We start from the raw sequence: 18380 nt of genomic DNA, 5'->3' as shown, positions 1-18380 counted from the left end.
ACTCATAGTAAAACAGTGGAAAGCCTCAGGAAACAGTTTCCAGGCAAAAATCAAGCCAGCCATGTGGAAAAAACTAGGCCCCAATAAGTTTTATCACCAAAGCATATATAAAAACGATTAAACATGCCAGCAAACGTTTTATATTGCACATTTATAAGAGTATATATCTCTGATAGTAAGCCTGATACTAGTCGCTATTAAATCACTGTATTTAGGCTTAACTTACATTAATCCGGTATCAGCAGCATTTTCTAGCAAATCCATCCCTAGAAAAACATAAAACTGCACATACCTCATTGCAGGATAACCTGCACGCCATTCTCCCTCTGAAGTTACCTCACTCCTCAGACATATGTGAGAACAGCAGTGGATCTTAGTTACTTCTGCTAAGATCATAGAAAACGCAGGAAGATTCTTCTTCTAAATGCTGCCTGAGATAAAATAGTACGACTCCGGTACCATTTAAAAATAATAAACTTTTGATTGAAGAAAAAACTAACTATCTATCACCACTTTCCTCTTACTACCTCCATCTTTGTTGAGAGTTGCAAGAGAATGACTGGATATGGCAGTTAGGGGAGGAGCTATATAGCAGCTCTGCTGTGGGTGTCCTCTTGCAACTTCCTGTTGGGAAGGATAAATATCCCACAAGTAATGGATGATCCGTGGACTGGATACACCATACATCATAAATCTCTCAACATATTCTCTTCCAAGCTTTTAGTGATTTCTGCATCCCACATGAACAATAAAACACACAGATTACAAATAGTGTGAAACCGTTAAAGCAGTCACTTACATAGTGGCCCCAGAGTATTACAGGAGAACTGATATATGTATGCATTACGGTTTTCTAATTTGTTTCCATTTTCTCCTTAAAAGTATGCAAAAATGCAAATTGGAAAAAAGCAAAAAACTAATTGTACCAACTTCATACAATCTGAATAAAAATATGTCAACATTGAACTTCTTAGTGGCATCCATATTGAGAAGACACAAGAAAGAGTCTGAGGATGACCTACCTGTTCAACAGTTCTGCTCATTTTTCTTTCAGAATATACTGTGGATAATTCATTGAAATCTGTTTTTAGAAGTGGATCTTATCTCTTTTGTCCTCAGATTTGGAACTGTAGCATTTGGAACCCTTTTGTATGAATCTCCAGAGGCAGGTGTGTTATGTGAAATTATTGGCCTTGGTCTTCAAGGATAAAATAAGAGATGCGGCTAATAGATCATTTTGTGCTTTTCGGCCCCTTTGTGAACACATCAACAGTACATCTGGTCTTTCCTCTATACCTAACTCTTGCATCCCTGAACATATTTGTAAGCTTTTTCAATAGAGTCATCTATTTTAAAGTTTAAACTGAGGTGAGAAGTAGGGTAAAGAAGGGGACTTCTTCAATATGATGTAGCCATAGAAGGTTTGTTTGCTTTATCTCTAGTGGTTGCAGTTACTCTATATGATAGTCTGGGCATGATGCTTAGATTTGGCACTCATGATATGGCTATACAATAATTATTTAAATATTATTTACCACTATTATTTATTTAGTATTTATTACATAGAAGTTATATGTGTTCAGTTTAAACGTACTCAAATCAGTATTTATATAGTGAATCAATCTGTTATGCTGAATGTTACATTAATGTATTATTGGTTTATTATGGCTCCTAGTACATTTCTATAGTATGTTGGCAGAGTTTCATAAATTATTTTAGTATTATTTGTTTATAATCTAAAATGCAGAAGTCCTGTCAGCAATATTTAGTATATACCTTTGTTGTTATGAGATTTTTATCTTTATAGGTTAGGTTTCTGTAGCTCCTAGACAGATGACAGATGCCTATTCTTATTTGTACCACTTGACTTCAAGGGATACTGTTCTGTAAACATTTTTCCCTTGGAGATCTCACTGTTTTTTCTTGCAAACTAAAATATGGAGAGATTGGGGACTATTTAACAAAGGTCTTGCGGACCTGATCCGACAATGCGGATCAGGTCCGCAAGACCTTGCTAAATGTGAAGAGCAATACGCTCTCCGTATTCAGCATTGCACCAGCAGCTCACAAGAGCTGCTGGTGCAACGCCGCCCCCTGCAGACTCGCGGCCAATCGGCCACCAGCAGTGGGGTGTCAATCAACCCGATCGGGTTGATTTCCAGTGATTCCTGTCCTCCTCATCAGAGCAGGCGGACAGGGTTATGGAGCAGCGGTCTTTAGACCGCTGCTTCATAACTGCTGTTTCTGGCGAGTCTGAAGACTCGCCAGAAACACGGGTGCCAGAAACATGGGCCCACAAGCTCCGTTTGGAGCTTGATAAATGGGCTCAATTGTGTAGAAAAATTCCAAACACTAATAGGAAAAAACATGTATATGAAAATAGAGGCAATTTTAAGATACAATACACTAAAAGCATATTAGTCTGATTTGTATTGACTGCAATATTTATTTTTGAAATTCAAATTTATTAACTTTGCTTAACCCAACAAAGTTTCTCTTTCCAGCGGTTCCATTACTTGTATGGGCGACAACTCGCATTGACAACCCTTTTTTATGAAATTCCCTGAGGGTAGCCCTGCGAATGTTGGAGTGGAAAACCGTGTTTGAACCAACAAACAAGTTTTTTAGAATCAGGCCCATTGTATTATATCATTAGCCAGTTTGATTTGCTTATTATTAAAAATAAGTTACAGACCTATTCTTGATCAAAAGCAATAAACTTTAAGGGCCAGATATTTAGCACTTTCACACACATGCAAAAACCAATAGAAGTAAATTTAACGTGCACGGGTTTGCACGCTTATCACTAGTTGAAAGTTAAATGTTTGCGCACAAGCAAAACCCAATGCGTGCCAACTTCAGTACTTTGGATATCGTGACCGATAGAGTTTATTATGAAAAAAACTGACACCCTGTAAGACTTAGGGTCCAATTTATGAAAGTGCGAGCGGACATGATCCGTTGTCGGCATTTATCATTGCACAAGCAGTTAAGACGAGTTAAGAAGCGGCAACCTTAAGACTGCTGCTTCTTAACTCCTGTGAAGGCTCGCACCAGAACAGCTTCATTAGGGGCCATTCGGGGGTTGATAAATTGGCCCCCAAGTGCGCTCAACCCAACATGAGTTATTCATATTTCACATTGCAATGTTCTGCACATAGAAGAAAATGTTCTTTAAATATATATGGTTATTTTTTTAGCATTTATATAATATATAGGAAGATTTGTTTTCATTTTGAATTTCTTTTATTTAAAGTTTTAAATATTCTGTATGTTCAACATTGGAAGTTTACATTTTTTTTTTAATTATCAATATAGCAAGAAACTGTGTTAGGATATATTATATGTGAGTGCATATCTTTTCATTATTGTTTTTATGATAAGGAAATATATATGAATGGGAATTGTACCTTAGTTGCTATTTCTCTTCTACAAGAAGACTAATTTCTTACTGTTTAAAGTAATTTTGTATGAGCCCATTAAAGGGACACAACCCATTTTTTTTCTTTCGTGATTCAGATAGAGCATGCATTCTTAAGCTGGTCCATTTTTGGTAAATAACCTGGGTTGTTCTTGCTAATTGGTGGATACATTCACCCACTAATAAACAAGTGCTGTCCAGGGAACTGAACCAAAAAATGTCTAGATGCCTTCTTTTTCAAATAAAGATAGCAAGAGAATGAAGACAAATTGATAATAGGAGTAAATTAGAAAGTTACTTAAAAATACATGCTCTATCTGAATCACGAAAGAAAAAATTTTGGTTTCAGTGTCCCTTTAAAGTGAAAGTAAATCCTAGCGTTTTACAAACGCTAGGATTTACTTTTGAAACAAATAAAGGGGACTTTTATTCATGAAATTTTTTTTGCTAAGAAGTGACGTTTTCACCTCTTAGCCTATAGCCGTGCCGTAAATCCAGCTTGGCGCCCATGAGAGCCGGATTTACCGCACAGCTATTGGCTAAGAGGTGAAAACATCAACTCTTAGCAAAAAAATTTTTTAGCCGTGTGCTGCTGTAGCAGCTAAGAGCGGTGATCAGTTAAAACAAATAAAGGAGCTTTCTACATGAAGTATCTTATACTTCATAAATAAACGTCCCCTTTATTTGTTTCAATAGTCAATCCTAGCATTTGTAAAATGCTAGGATATAGTTTCACTTTAAACTTTGTAGTAAACTTTGAGCCAATTAAGCTACCTGAAAGTGTAATAGTATAAAGCTTTTTTTGATGAAGAGAAATAGTCATTCATAAAATTCTTTATTTAAATGGACATAATTATGCAATAACATGCTCTAATATGTTATAAAGTTGTATTATTGCACAAATGATTGAATGCAAGTTGCAACTATACACTGCACTGCATTGTGGTTAAAAACCTCACTGCTATATACAGCTGAGCAAAGGCTATGTGTGCCCTGTGCTTCTAAGGGGCCTGTGTTACAAGTGGCAGAGTTAAGAAATGGGGGCCCATTTATCAAAGGGCTTGCGGACCTGATCCGACACTGCGGATCAGGTCCGCAAGACCTCGCTAAATGCGGAGAGCAATACGCTCTCCACATTTAACATTGCACCAGCAGCTCACAAGAGCTGCTGGTGCAACGCCGCCCCCTGCTGACTCGCGGCCAATCGGCCGCCAGCAGGGAGCTGTCAATCAACCCGATCGTATTCGATCGGGTTGATTTCCGGCGGTTCCTGTCCGCCTGCTCAGAGCAGGCGGACAGGGTTATGAAGCAGCGGTCTTTAGACCGCTGCTTCATAACTTGTGTTTCTGGCGAGTCTGAAGACTCGCCAGAAACACGGCCCTTCAAGCTCCATACGGAGCTTGATAAATGGGCCTGATGGAGTTATATCCATAACATTATCATCCAGAATGCTCTACTAACAACATGAAGCATTGTTCTAACCCTCCTTCATCTCATCTCTCTACAGGTATGCATCTCTCCTGCTTCCTTTATCTGCCTGGTTGCCTTTACATGTCCCTTTAATCTATTTGCAATACTCTGGTATGCATCTCTCCTGCTTCCTTTATCTGCCTGGTTGCATTTACATGTCCCTTTAATCTGTTTGCAATACTCTGGTATGCATCTCTCCTGCTTCCTTTATCTGCCTGGTTGCATTTACATGTCCCTTTAATCTGTTTGCAATACTCTGGTATACATCTCTCCTGCTTCCTTTATCTGCCTGGTTGCCTTTACATGTCCCATTAATCTGTTTGCAATACTCTGGTATACATCTCTCCTGCTTCCTTTATCTGCCTGGTTGCCTTTCCACGTCCCTTTGATCTGTTTGCAATAGTCTGGTATGCATCTCTCCTGCTTCCTTTATCTGCCTGGTTGCCTTTCCATGTCCCTTTAATCTGTTTGCAATACTCTGGTATACATCTCTCCTGCTTCCTTTATCTGCCTGGTTGCCTTTACATGTACCTTTAATCTGTTTAAAATACTCTGGTATACATCTCTCCTGCTTCCTTTATCTGCCTGGTTGCCTTTACATGTCCCTTTAATCTATTTGCAATACTCTGGTATGCATCTCTCCTGCTTCCTTTATCTGCCTGGTTGCCTTTACATGTCCCTTTAATCTGTTTGCAATACTCTGGTATGCATCTCTCCTGCTTCCTTTATCTGCCTGGTTGCCTTTACATGTCCCTTTAATCTGTTTGCAATACTCTGGTATGCATCTCTCCTGCTTCCTTTATCTGCCTGGTTGCCTTTACATGTCCCTTTAATCTGTTTGCAATACTCTGGTATGCATCTCTTCTGATGTCTGCATTTTCTACTTTTCTGTAAATTTGTCATCAGTTCCTTTGTACAATTTCTGTCTGTATCCCCAGCCATTTGTCTCATCCCCAATCTTAATTTGCAAGTGTGTGTAACTTCAGTCTAGCTAACTAGTCTGCATGTACACAGCTGTTTTGAATTTATTCATTACAACTCAATCCTCCATGCTATATACCAGTGATTTTTAACCTTGTTTTTGCCGTGGCACACTTTTTTACATTAAAAAATCCTGTGGCACACCACCATCCCAAAATTTTTAAAAAATCACACATTGTAGCCTAATACAGCATATATATATATACACATACACACAAACACACATACTGTATGTATTGTGCTGTTATGCCATGCCTCCTACAAACTACCCCTGCACTGGGAGTAAAAAGCAGGTTGAAAAACACTGCTATATACAGCTAAGCAAAGGCTATGTTTGTCCTGTGCTTTTAAGTGGCCTGTGTTACAAACTGGTGTTAGAAACTAAAGGGGGAAACTGCAGTCCCACTAACATGTCTACTCTACTATGTCTCCTTAGAAATACTTCCCCATCTAACTCTCCTGTGTCTAATCATACCCGCTCCTACAAGTTTCACTCTCACCCTGTCACTCACACTCTTACTACTGCTTGCTGCTGGTGACTAGTGATGTCGCGAATAGTTCACCGGCGAACATAGAAACATAGATATTGACGGCAGATAAGAGCCATAGGCCCAGCAAGTCTGCCCGACCTTACCTAACAGTATAAACTTATCTAGTTCGTAGGATAGCCTTATGCTTGTCCCATGCATTTTTAAAGTCCCCCACAGTTAAGCATGTTCGCGTTCGCTGCGGCGGGCGAACATATGCGATGTTTGATCCGCCTCCTATTCGTCATCATTGAGTAATACTTTGACCCCCTACCTCACAGTCAGAAGACACAGTCCAGCCAATCATCAGCAGACACTCTCTCCCAGACCCTCCTACCTCCTGGACAGCATCCATTTTAGATTCATTTGGAAGCTCATTCTTAGTGAGAGGAGGGACAGTGTAGCTGCTGCTGATTTAATAGGGAAATTGATAGCTAGGCTAGTGTATTCAGTGTCCACTACAGTCCTGAAGGACTCATCTGATCTCTGCTGTAAGGACAGCACCCCAAAAAGCCCTTTTTAGGGCTAGATCATCAGTCTGCTTTTTTTTTTTCCTGTGTAATCTAAATGTAGTTGCCTGCCTGCCAAGCCACTTGCCCAGTGCCACCACTCATATCTGGTGTAACAGTAGTGTAAATTATAAAAAAAAAAACTTTTTTGACTGTGAAACATCAGTCTGCTAGTGTAATCTAATTGCAGTTGCCTGCCTGCCTGCCAGCGTGTGTGCCAGGCCCACTTGCCCAGTGCCACCACTCATATCTGGTGTAACAGTAGTGTAAATTTAAAAAAAAAAAACATTTTTGACTGTGAAACATCAGTCTGCTAGTGTAATCTAATTGCAGTTGCCTGCCAGCGTGTGTGCCAGGCTCACAGCGTATACTGTGCCCACTTGCCTGGTGCCACCACTCATATCTGGTGTAACAGTAGTGTAAATTTAAAAAAAAAAAAAAATTGACTGTGAAACATCAGTCTGCTAGTGTAATCTAATTGCAGTTGCCTGCCAGTGTGTGTGCCAGGCCCACTTGCCCAGTGCCACCACTCATATCTGGTGTAACAGTAGAATACATTTAAAAAAAAAAAAAACTTTTTTGACTGTGAAACATCAGTCTGCTTGTGTAATCTAATTGCAGTTGCCTGCCTGCCAGCGTGTGTGCCAGGCCCACTTGCCCAGTGCCACCACTCATATCTGGTGTAACAGTAGTGTAAATTTAAAAAAAAAAAAACTTTTTTGACTGTGAAACATCAGTCTGCTTGTGTAATCTAATTGCAGTTGCCTGCCTGCCAGCGTGTGTGCAAGGCCCACTTGCCCAGTGCCACCACTCATATCTGTTGTAACAGTAGTGTAAATTTAAAAAAAAAAAAACTTTTTTGACTGTAAAACATCAGTCTGCTAGTGTAATCTAATTGCAGTTGCCTGCCTGCCTGCCAGCGTGTGTCAGGCTCACAGCGTATACTGTGCCAACTTGCCCAGTGCCACCACTCATATCTGGTGTAACAGTAGTGTAAATTTAAAAAAAAAAACTTTTTTGACTGTGAAACGTCAGTCTGCTTGTGTAATCTAATTGCAGTTGCTCCTGCCAGCGTGTGTGCCAGGCTCACAGCGTATACTGTGCCCACTTGCCCAGTGCCAACAATCATATCTTGTTTAATAGTAGTGTAACTGTACATTTAAAAAAATTAAACTTTTTGGACTGTGAAACATCAGTCTGCTTTTTTGTGTCAGGCTCACAGCGTATACTGTGCCCACTTGCCCAGTGCCACCACTCATATCTTGTTTAATAGTAGTGTAAATGACAGGCAGAGGCAGGCCACCCTGCAGGTGCCGTTGTGGTCGTGGTGCTGTGATTCCCTTTGGCCCTAGAATAATGCCCAGTGTTCAGAGGCCACGTACCATGAACTTGAAAAGTTCTGAGGACATAGTTGACTTTTTAACACAGGACACCCAATCTTCTATAGCTTCCACTCCGAACCTTGATGCACCATCTTCCTCCAGCTTATCTTCGGGCAGCACCTCTCAAGTTACCACTCGCCTGCCTGCTGCCACCACCAACATTAGCACCACAGCCACTTCACTTGATTATTTACACATCAGTTGGAAGAAATGAGTGATGCGCAACCATTATTGCCAGAGGATGTAGATAACAGGGATATGTCTCAGTCAGGCAGCATTATACACATGGACGTACGGTGTGATGATGATGTTGTACCCGCTGCGGGAGTTTGGTCTGTCACTGTGAAGCGGGCGTAACCCTTACACTACCTGATCGATACAACATCATCATACCTGATGTTTTAAAGCACGTTATTCCAAACAATTTAGGAATGTTAAGTGATTTTTGCCCTTTATGGATTAAAACCAGACTCTGCATCAAATATTTAATTTTCCATGGGATTTTTGCCATGGATCCCCCTCTAGCACGCCACAGTCCAGGTGTTAGTCCCCTTGAAACAACTTTCCCATCACTATTGTGGCCAGAAAGAGTCCCTGTGGGTTTTAAAATTTGGCTGCCCATTGAAGTCAACGGGGGTTTGCTCGGTTCGCCGGTTCGCAAACTTTTGCGGGAGTTTTAGGTTTGCAACATCACTACTGGTGACATCTCACCTAACCCTGGCCCTGCAGCAATCACCACACTTTTACACACTAACTCAGTCCCCCACTGCAAAAACTTTAGGTCCCGCAATCCTAACAATCTCATCTCTATTAAGCCACAGCGCTTATCCCCTCTCTTTTCTTGTGCTCTTTGGAATGCACGCTCTGTCTGTAACAAACTTACAATTGTTCACGACCTGTTTGTTTCTAATGATTTCAATCTTCTAGCAATTATTGAAACCTGGTTATCTTCTTCTAACACTGCTTCCCTTGCTGCTCTCAGGCACAGGAGTCTCCACTTTAGCCACACACCTAGACCAGGTGAGAGACATGGTGGCGGTGCTGGAATCTTACTCTCCCCCTCCTCCTATCAGCACCTGCATCTTTATCCATCTCTCTCCTTTTCCTCCTTTGAAGTCTACTGCATCCGCCTGTTCTCCCCCCTCTCCCTCAGGGTGGCAGTTATCTATCGCCCCCCTGGACCAACCTCCCAATTCCTTGACAACTTTGCTGCCTGGCTTTCTCACTTTCTCTCTACAAATACACCTTCTCTAATCCTGGGGGCCTTCAACATCCCCATTGATAACCCATCTACCCCTGCTGCCTCTTAGCTTCTCTCACTCACAAACTCTTTGGTCTCTCACAATCCACCCTATTCCCTACTCAATGCGATGGACACTCTATTGATGTGGTATTCTCCTACCTCTGCTCTCTCTCTGATGTCACCTGTCACCATTTCCCATCTCAGACCACCATGTGCTCACCTATAATCTTTATATACATGCTAAACCCTTCTCCCCTCGCCCTGCACCTGGAGAAATCTGCACACTGTGGATCCACTTCAACTTTCCAACCTTATTGACCTTGCTTCAACTTACTATAACAATACTCTCTCCTCTGCACTTGACACTTTTGCTCCTCCCCAAATACATAAAACCCTACGTCGTCAGCTCCCTCCCTGGCACTCTAAGCAAACACACTACCTGCAAAAATGCTCCCGTGCTGCTGAACGTGCCTGGAGGAAATCCCACTCTGAACAAGATTTCCTCCACTATAAGTTCATTCTTTATTCTTACTCCTCTGCCCTTCACTTAGCCAAGTAAACCTACTTCGCTTTTCTTACATCTACTCACTCCTCAAACCCTAAAAGTCTCTTCTCCATTTTCAACTCTCTCCTCTATCCACCTGCACCACCCCCTTCATCTGCCTTTAGTGCTCAAGACCTGGCAGACTACTTTTTTAATAAAACACTTACCATCCAAAGTAATATCCGTAACACAAGACTGCAACCTTCCATCTCTGCCCCCGGTCACTCAAATAAACCTCCCTCGATCCCAATTCTCTTGCAAACTACCACCCCATATCACTATATCCACTAGCTTAAAAAGTCCTGCAAAAAATAGATTTCGATCGCCTAACCCTCTTCTTGTCCTCCAACTCATTGCTTGACCCCTTGCAATCTGGCTTCCGTCCCTAAAACTCAACTTAGACTGCCCTCACCAGGGTTACTAACAATCTTCTTTCTGCTAAAAACAACGGCCACTACTTTATACTTATCTTACTTGACTTGTCCGCTGCCTTTGACCCCGTTGACCTTCCCCTGATCCTACAGACTCTCAGCTCCCTTGTGCTCTCTGACACTGCCCTCTCATGGATCCACTCTTATCTCAGGTCCTTTTATGTCTCCTTTGCTGGCAACTCCTCCTCTCCATTGCCTCTGTCTGTTGGAGTACCTCAAGGCTCTGTTCTGGATCCTCTACTCTTCTCTATTTATACTTCCTCACTTGGTAAACTTATAAGTAGCTATGGGTTCAACTATCATCTCTATGCTGATGATACTCTGATCTACCTTTCCACCCCTGTGCTCTCTCCTGCTCTATCTGCTTATCTGGTATTTCTTCTTGGATGGCCTCTCACCACCTAAAAATCAACGTGCTCCTTCTATTACCCCCTCTAATTCTACCCCGGTTTCTAACTTTTTAATCACTGTTGGTGACACCACTATCTCCCCATAACCCCAAGTCCACTGCCTATGAGTTACACTTGACTCCAATCTGTCCTTCATACCCCACATCCAATTGCTCTGTTCATCTTGTCACAACCACTTACACAATATCTCCAAAAATCATCCGTTTCTGAGTGCTGAAACTACTAAACAGCTAATCCACTCCCTGGAAATTTCCCAACTTGACTATTGTAATAACCTACTAATTGTTCTTCCTCTCTCCCACCTCTCCCCTCTTCAATCCATCCTAAATGCCTCTGCTAGGCTAATCCACCTCTCCTGATGCTCTGTATCTGCTGCACCTCTCTGCGAGTCCCTTCACTGGCTTCTCATTCACAGCAGAATTAAATTCAAAATTCTCATCCTGACCTACAAACCCCTTACCAATGCAGCCCCCCCCACCTGTCCTCACTCATCAACAAATATACTCCAGCCCGCCCCCTAAGATCTAAGAATGACCTGCTCCCTGCATCTTCTACCATCACCTCCTCCTATGCTAGACTACAGGACTTCTCTCATGCGGCACCTAGAATCATCTAGAACGCACTTCCTCGAGCTGTCAGACTTTCCCCTAACCTTTCCTCCTTTAAACGCTCCCTAAAGACCTTTTTGTTCAGGGAAGCCTATCTCCAAATCAGTAACAAATTAATTCCACTTGCCTAATAGCTGCCCTCATCTAACTCCACACTAACATAATTCCCACCTTTGCAGTCCCCACCTCCTGTTTCTCACCCTCCTATCCATCTAGATTGCAAGTTCCCACGGGTACAGGGCCCTCAATTCCTCCTGTTTTTCTTTGTTAAACTTTGTCTGGTTTCTTTTATATTGTATTGTACTGTACTTTTATCTTTGTACCCATGAACAGCGCTGCAGCATCTGTTGGCGCTATATAAATAGTAATAATAAACACTCTGTTAAAGTCCTGAGCAATTGTCCTAGGTAAATCAGTTGTTAAACAACCACTAAATACTCTAAAACTACATAATTAACAAATGCATGATAAAAAGACAATGCAATAAAATAAACTAATTTCAAAATTTCCTTTAATTCCCCTGTCCTTGTATCATTTGATAGCAATTAGCCAATTATAGACTCCTATACATTTATATATACTGTTCAGTAGGAGCTAGTGCCTCAGATGTGCACATTAAACAATTTTTATATTGCTTGCACTATCTGAATCATGAAAGCGTAATTTTGACTTTCATACCCTTTTAAGAAGTAGGGATCTTAACATGTGGTTTTAGGTTTGAATGGTTGAGTCAGCACCACACATGCTACATAGCTGCATTCACTGGATTATAAATTGAGACCTATTCTATAAGCATATTTTTTACATATTTATCACCAAGACAATATCTATGTGACACCTCTAGCTGAGGGCTTTATTATTCCAGGGCATTGGCAAAGATTGGTTAAGAATTACTGGCTTAGGTATTGTATTATTGTATTGTAAGGTCACACAAAAATGAAAATTAAAGAATGAGAATTGAAGTAATATAATGCATCACATTTTTCTGTTGATGTTTGCTTTAGATACTTCAATTCTCATTCTTTAATTTTCATTTTTGTGTGTCATTTTTATCTAATTTCCTGAGTCTCAGTCTTACTGTTTCTCTTTTCTCTCTCTTTCGTGCTCCTGCTGTTCTTCTACCTACGTGTTGACAAGAAAATGAGGACTCTTAGCAACTGGATAGTGGCTATAATTATATATATATATTTAGAGAGATAGAGAATGAGCAAAGTGTTGAAAGTCACGGTTGATCAATTTGTCATCAACATTTCATAAAAGTAAAATAAAAAAATGTATTAGTATACCATGAGGATTTCTTTATAATCATGCAATTCAGTTAAAAAGTAATTAATAAATACATTCAGTTTAAATAATAATTTACCTTCATTAAATATCCTACAAATAACAGTTAATTAAAAGGATCTATTCTTTCATTACAGTTCTTGATCTGTCTGCTGATTTCCATATTTATTTTATTTATTTATTTTTTACTTTTTTGAATACAGTAATAAAGTTCTGTATTTTTTGAAAACATGTAAATGTCTGCATTTTTAGATTAACTGATTGATCAATTGTTCCATGTGATGTTTGTTTTGCCATTAGATGGCTATAGTACAGGTGGAGCACAAAACTAGTAACGTTTTTGAGTGCTTATACCACTTAAAGAGACAACTATACCAAAATTGTTATTGTTTTAAAAATATTTCCCAGTTTTGCACAAAAAACATGTTTGTATGAATTTCTTGACCCAATAGCCCATTGTACCACAACAAACATGTTTGTATTAACTTCTTGACCCAATAGCCCATCATACCACATAACGCATATATATTTCATACCTTAAGGGACCCTACCCTTCATAAATTTGTGTGGATGGGAGAGGGAGGGAAGGGACGCTACACAACAGAAAAATGGAGAATTGAGGGGGGGGAACCCTACATTAGCGATCTGACATTACACTACAGAAAAAATATATAAAATAGTAAGGCAATAATAATAATAATAAAAAAATCTATAGTACCTTAAATGGTGGTCAGAAGTGTTGGGGGAGGAGCTATTTGGAAGGGATAAATGAGGTTGGAAGTGTCAGGTGAGAGGGTAATCCAGCATTAAAATACTGTTACCCTTCTAGCTAATTATATACAGTTGTATGCAAAAGTTTAGGCACCCCTGACAATTTCCATGATTTTCATTTATAAATAATTGGGTGTTGGGATCAGCAATTTCATTTTGATCTATCAAATAACTGAAGGGCACAGTAATATTTCAGTAGTGAAATTAGGTTTATTGGATTAACAGAAAATGCGCAATATGCATCAAAACAAAATTAGACTGGTGCATAAATTTGGGCACCCTTGTGATTTTGTTGATTTGAATACCTGTAACTACCTAGCACTAAGCCTTGAACTTCATAGACAGGTGCATCCAATCATGAGAAAAGGTATTTAAGGTGGCCAATTGCAAGTTGTTGTTCTCTTTGACTCTCCTCTGAAGAGTGGCAACATGGGGGCCTTAAAACAACTCTCAAATGACCTGTTCAACATTATGGTTTAGGGAAAGGCTACAAAAAGCTATCACAGAGATTTAAGCTGTCAGTGTCCACTGTGAGGAACATAGTGAGGACATGGAAGACCACAGGCACAGTTCTTGCTAAGGCCAGAAGGCAGGCCAAGTAAAATATTGGAGAGGCAAAGGATGGTGTGTCACGATTTCCGTTCATCGCCGCCTCACTGCGGCTCCCGGAGCTCTCCTGTTGTGTTTACGTCACGTTGCCTAGCAACGTGACGTATTTTCTGAACCTCCCTCTGATGCCGGACCTCTCTCTCATCCTTTAAATCTCGGCGGGAGATATTGTTTGGGGCCCGTTTGTAAAATCCTGTCTTCGGATCTGTGAGTACTCTGTTGATTTTTTCAACTCTTCCTCCTGAGATTTTCCTGTGCCTGAATTCCCTACCATTTCCTAGGAACCTCTCTCTGGATTTGATCTCCCTTGTTTATCTGACATTGCTTGTTTATTTTTTTTAAAACCTGCAAGAAGAAGTACTAATCCTTTGTTTGCTAATACCTGCTTAAAAGGACATTATCTTTATTTGTTTCTAATCTGCAATGAAGGAGCATTAATCATTTGTTTGCTAATACCTGCTTAAAAGGACATTATCTTTATTTGTTTCAAATCTGCAAAAAAGGATCTTTAATCATTTGTTTGCTAGTAACCTACTTAAAGGGACATTATCTTATTTTCAAACCTGCAAAGAAGGAGCATTAATCATTTGTTTGCTAGTAACCTGCTTAAAGGCACATTCTCTTATTTGTTGCAAACCTGCAAAGAAGGAGCCTTAATCATTTGTTTACTAATCACCTGCTTAAAGGGACATTCTCTTATTTGTTGCAAACCTGCAAAGAAGGAGCCTTAATCATTTGTTTACTAATCACCTGCTTAAAGGGACATTCTCTTATTTGTTGCAAACCTGCAAAGAAGGAGCCTTAATCATTTGTTTACTAATCACCTGCTTAAAGGGACATTATCTTTATTTGTTGTAAACCTGCAAAGAAGAATCTTTAATCATTTGTTTGCTACTAACCTGCTTAAAGGGACATTATCTTATTCGTTGCAAAGCTGCAAAGAAAGAGCATTTATCTATTGTTTGCTGCTTAAAGGGACATTATTTCCTACTATCATTTGTTTACCAGTAACCTGCTTAAAGAGACATTATTTTAGTGTTTCCTGTAATCAAGAAGATATACAGTGTTACTATTTCTGTTGGGAGAACCTTATATCCTACTTATTTGTTTCCTGAGTGGGTCACGTCCTGGATATTCCTCAGTGTGCTAGCGTGTGTTCTATCTTTCACGCTAGCAATTGGGTTAGATCCTGGGCTGACTATATACGGCTGACAATACAAACGGGCCATAAATGGACCCCACTGAATTATCCATGGCCGTGACTCACCAGGGGCAATTACTGGGATCTCATGCTACCCACTTACAATCCTTGGACTCTAAGCTAGATCAAATAACTACATTATTACAGAGCTTGGTTGCTCCTATTCCTCCCAATCCTAATCCTATTGAGGCTTCTCCTCCTCCAAATCCCAACAACCAATTACAAGGACAATTGAGTCCCAGGATACCTCTTCCAGACAAATACGATGGGAATCCTGAAGACTGTAGGGGTTTTTTGAATCAATGCCGACTTCACTTCCGTAACAGTCCTATCCTCTTTGCTACTCCCTCTTCTAAGATTACATTCCTCATTTCTTTAATGAAAGGAAGAGCTTTGGCCTGGGTATCACCTTTGTTAGAAAAGAATGATTCTTTACTTCAGGATGTGGATACCTTTCTTTCAGTATTCTCTAACGTATTCGACAAACCTGGAAGGTCTTCCGCTGCGGAAGCCTCTCTTTTAGACCTACGACAGGGTGGTCAACCTGTGTCCCAGTATGCTATTGAGTTCCGCACTCTTGCATCTGAAACTACTTGGAATCAAGGAGCTCTTAGAGCAGCTTTTCGTAAAGGACTTTCAGAACGTCTCAAAGACGAATTGGTGTATCGGGAACTTCCAGAATCCCTTGAATCCTTGATAAATCTTTGTATCTGTCTCGATTCTAGATACCGGGAACGTCAACAAGAAAGAGAAAGAAATCAGAAGTCTTCAACTCGAACCCCTTATCGTCTGGCTCCTCGTTTTTCTAACCCAGTAACGCATACTTCTTCCTCTCCTGACCAAGCTGAACCTATGGAAGTTGGAACAATAAAATTAACAGAAACTGAGCGTTTAAGAAGACGTTCTCTTGGCCTGTGTTTATACTGTGGCCTTAAAGGGCATTTATTAAGAGATTGTCCTACCAGGCCAGTAAAAGCCAGGGCTTAACTTTTGTCCAGGGAACTGGGTTAAGCCATAAAGAAGTTCATTCCCTCTATAATAAACTTTTTGTTCCAGTGACTCTTCAAATTGGTGGTAGCAAGATACATACCCAAGCTCTTATCGATTCTGGCGCAGGAGGAGTGTTCATTGACTCCACTTTTGTGAATACTCACACAATTCCCTTGATAAGAAAAAAGTTTTCAGTCTCTGTCTCTACTGTGAGTGGAGATCCTTTGGGTTCCGGATTCATCCAGTTTACTACTAAACCCATACTTTTTTCCGTCGGAGTCCTTCATTGTGAGAAGATATGTTTTGATGTTATTTCTACTCCTCAATTTCCTATAATTTTGGGTCTTCCTTGGCTTCAATTGCATAACCCCACCTTTTCTTGGACCCATGGGGAACTCACCTCTTGGGGGTCTTCTTGCCATACTAATTGTCTTCAAGAACCTACCAAGGCATCACTCACTATTGCTCTCACTTTCGACACTACTGGTTCTTTACCTATGCCTTACCAAGATTTTGTCGATGTGTTTTCTAAGAAAGAAGCAGAACGTCTTCCTCCTCACCGTCCATTTGATTGCCCCATTGATCTCCTCCCTGGAGCTCCCTATCCTCGAGGCAAGACTTACCCACTTTCAAGGCCTGAAAATGTAGCTCTGGAAGAATACATCAAAGATAATCTGGCCAGAGGTTTTATTCGACCCTCCTCATCTCCTGTAGGGGCTGGATTCTTTTTTGTGGGTAAGAAGGATGGCGGCTTGCGACCTTGTATCGATTACAGAGGGCTAAATCAAATTACCATCAAGAACAGGTATCCTTTACCCCTTATTCCCGAATTATTCACGTATCTTCAAGGTTCCACCATATTTACCAAGCTAGACCTTCGTGGGGCATACAACCTCATCCGTATGCGCGAAGGGGATGAGTGGAAGACAGCCTTTAACACTCGATTTGGGCACTATGAATATCTGGTCATGCCTTTTGGGCTGTGTAATGCCCCTGCTGTTTTTCAACACTTTGTGAATGAGATTTTTCGGGATGTTTTGAATATTTTTGTCATCATTTATCTTGACGACATTTTAATTTTTTCTCAAAACTACCAAGATCATATACATCACGTCAGGAGGGTACTTCAACGTTTAAGAACCAATCATCTTTTTGCCAAATTGGAAAAATGTTCTTTTCATCAAAGATCCATACCCTTCTTGGGATATGTAATCTCCGAATCAGGTTTTGAGATGGATCCAACTAAACTTTCTGCCATTTTGGATTGGCCTAGACCTGACTCTCTTAAAGCTCTTCAACGTTTTCTGGGTTTCGCCAGTTATTATAGAAAATTCATCAAAGGATTTGCTACAATTACGTCACCTCTTACGTCTCTCACCAGGAAAGGGCAAAATTGTAAAGCATGGCCTCCTGAGGCTGTTCACGCTTTCGATTCTCTCAAAGAAGCCTTCTCTTCTGCACCTGTCCTCCGTCATCCTAATCCGGATTTTCAATTCATCTTAGAAGTGGATGCTTCTTCTGTTGCTGCTGGGGCTGTTCTCTCTCAACGAATACCTGACACAGGAAAGATTCATCCTGTTGGATTCTTCTCCAAGAAATTCACCCCTTCTGAATTAAATTATGATGTAGGCAATAAGGAGTTGCTTGCCATTAAAATGGCCTTGGACGAATGGAGGCATTGGTTAGAAGGTACTTCCTTACCATTTACTATACTCACTGACCATAAGAACCTTCTATATCTTCAAACAGCCAAACGACTGAATTCCAGACAAGCACGTTGGTCTTTATTCTTCTCACGTTTTCATTACAATCTGTCTTATATACCCGGTTCTAAGAATATCAAAGCCGACGCCCTTTCCAGACAATTTCAAGATACCTCAACTCTTGAATCTAGTAACATTCTTCAACCTCATAAAGTCTTAGCCCAGTTATCAACTACTTGGTTACAAGATTTGCATTCTGCCCAGAAGAATCTTCCCTTGTCTTGTAAACCCCCTGA

This window comes from Bombina bombina, chromosome 5 (genome assembly GCF_027579735.1).
Source record: "Bombina bombina isolate aBomBom1 chromosome 5, aBomBom1.pri, whole genome shotgun sequence".
NCBI classification, from domain to species: Eukaryota; Metazoa; Chordata; class Amphibia; order Anura; family Bombinatoridae; genus Bombina; species Bombina bombina.
Note: the sequence above shows the minus strand (reverse complement) of the source record.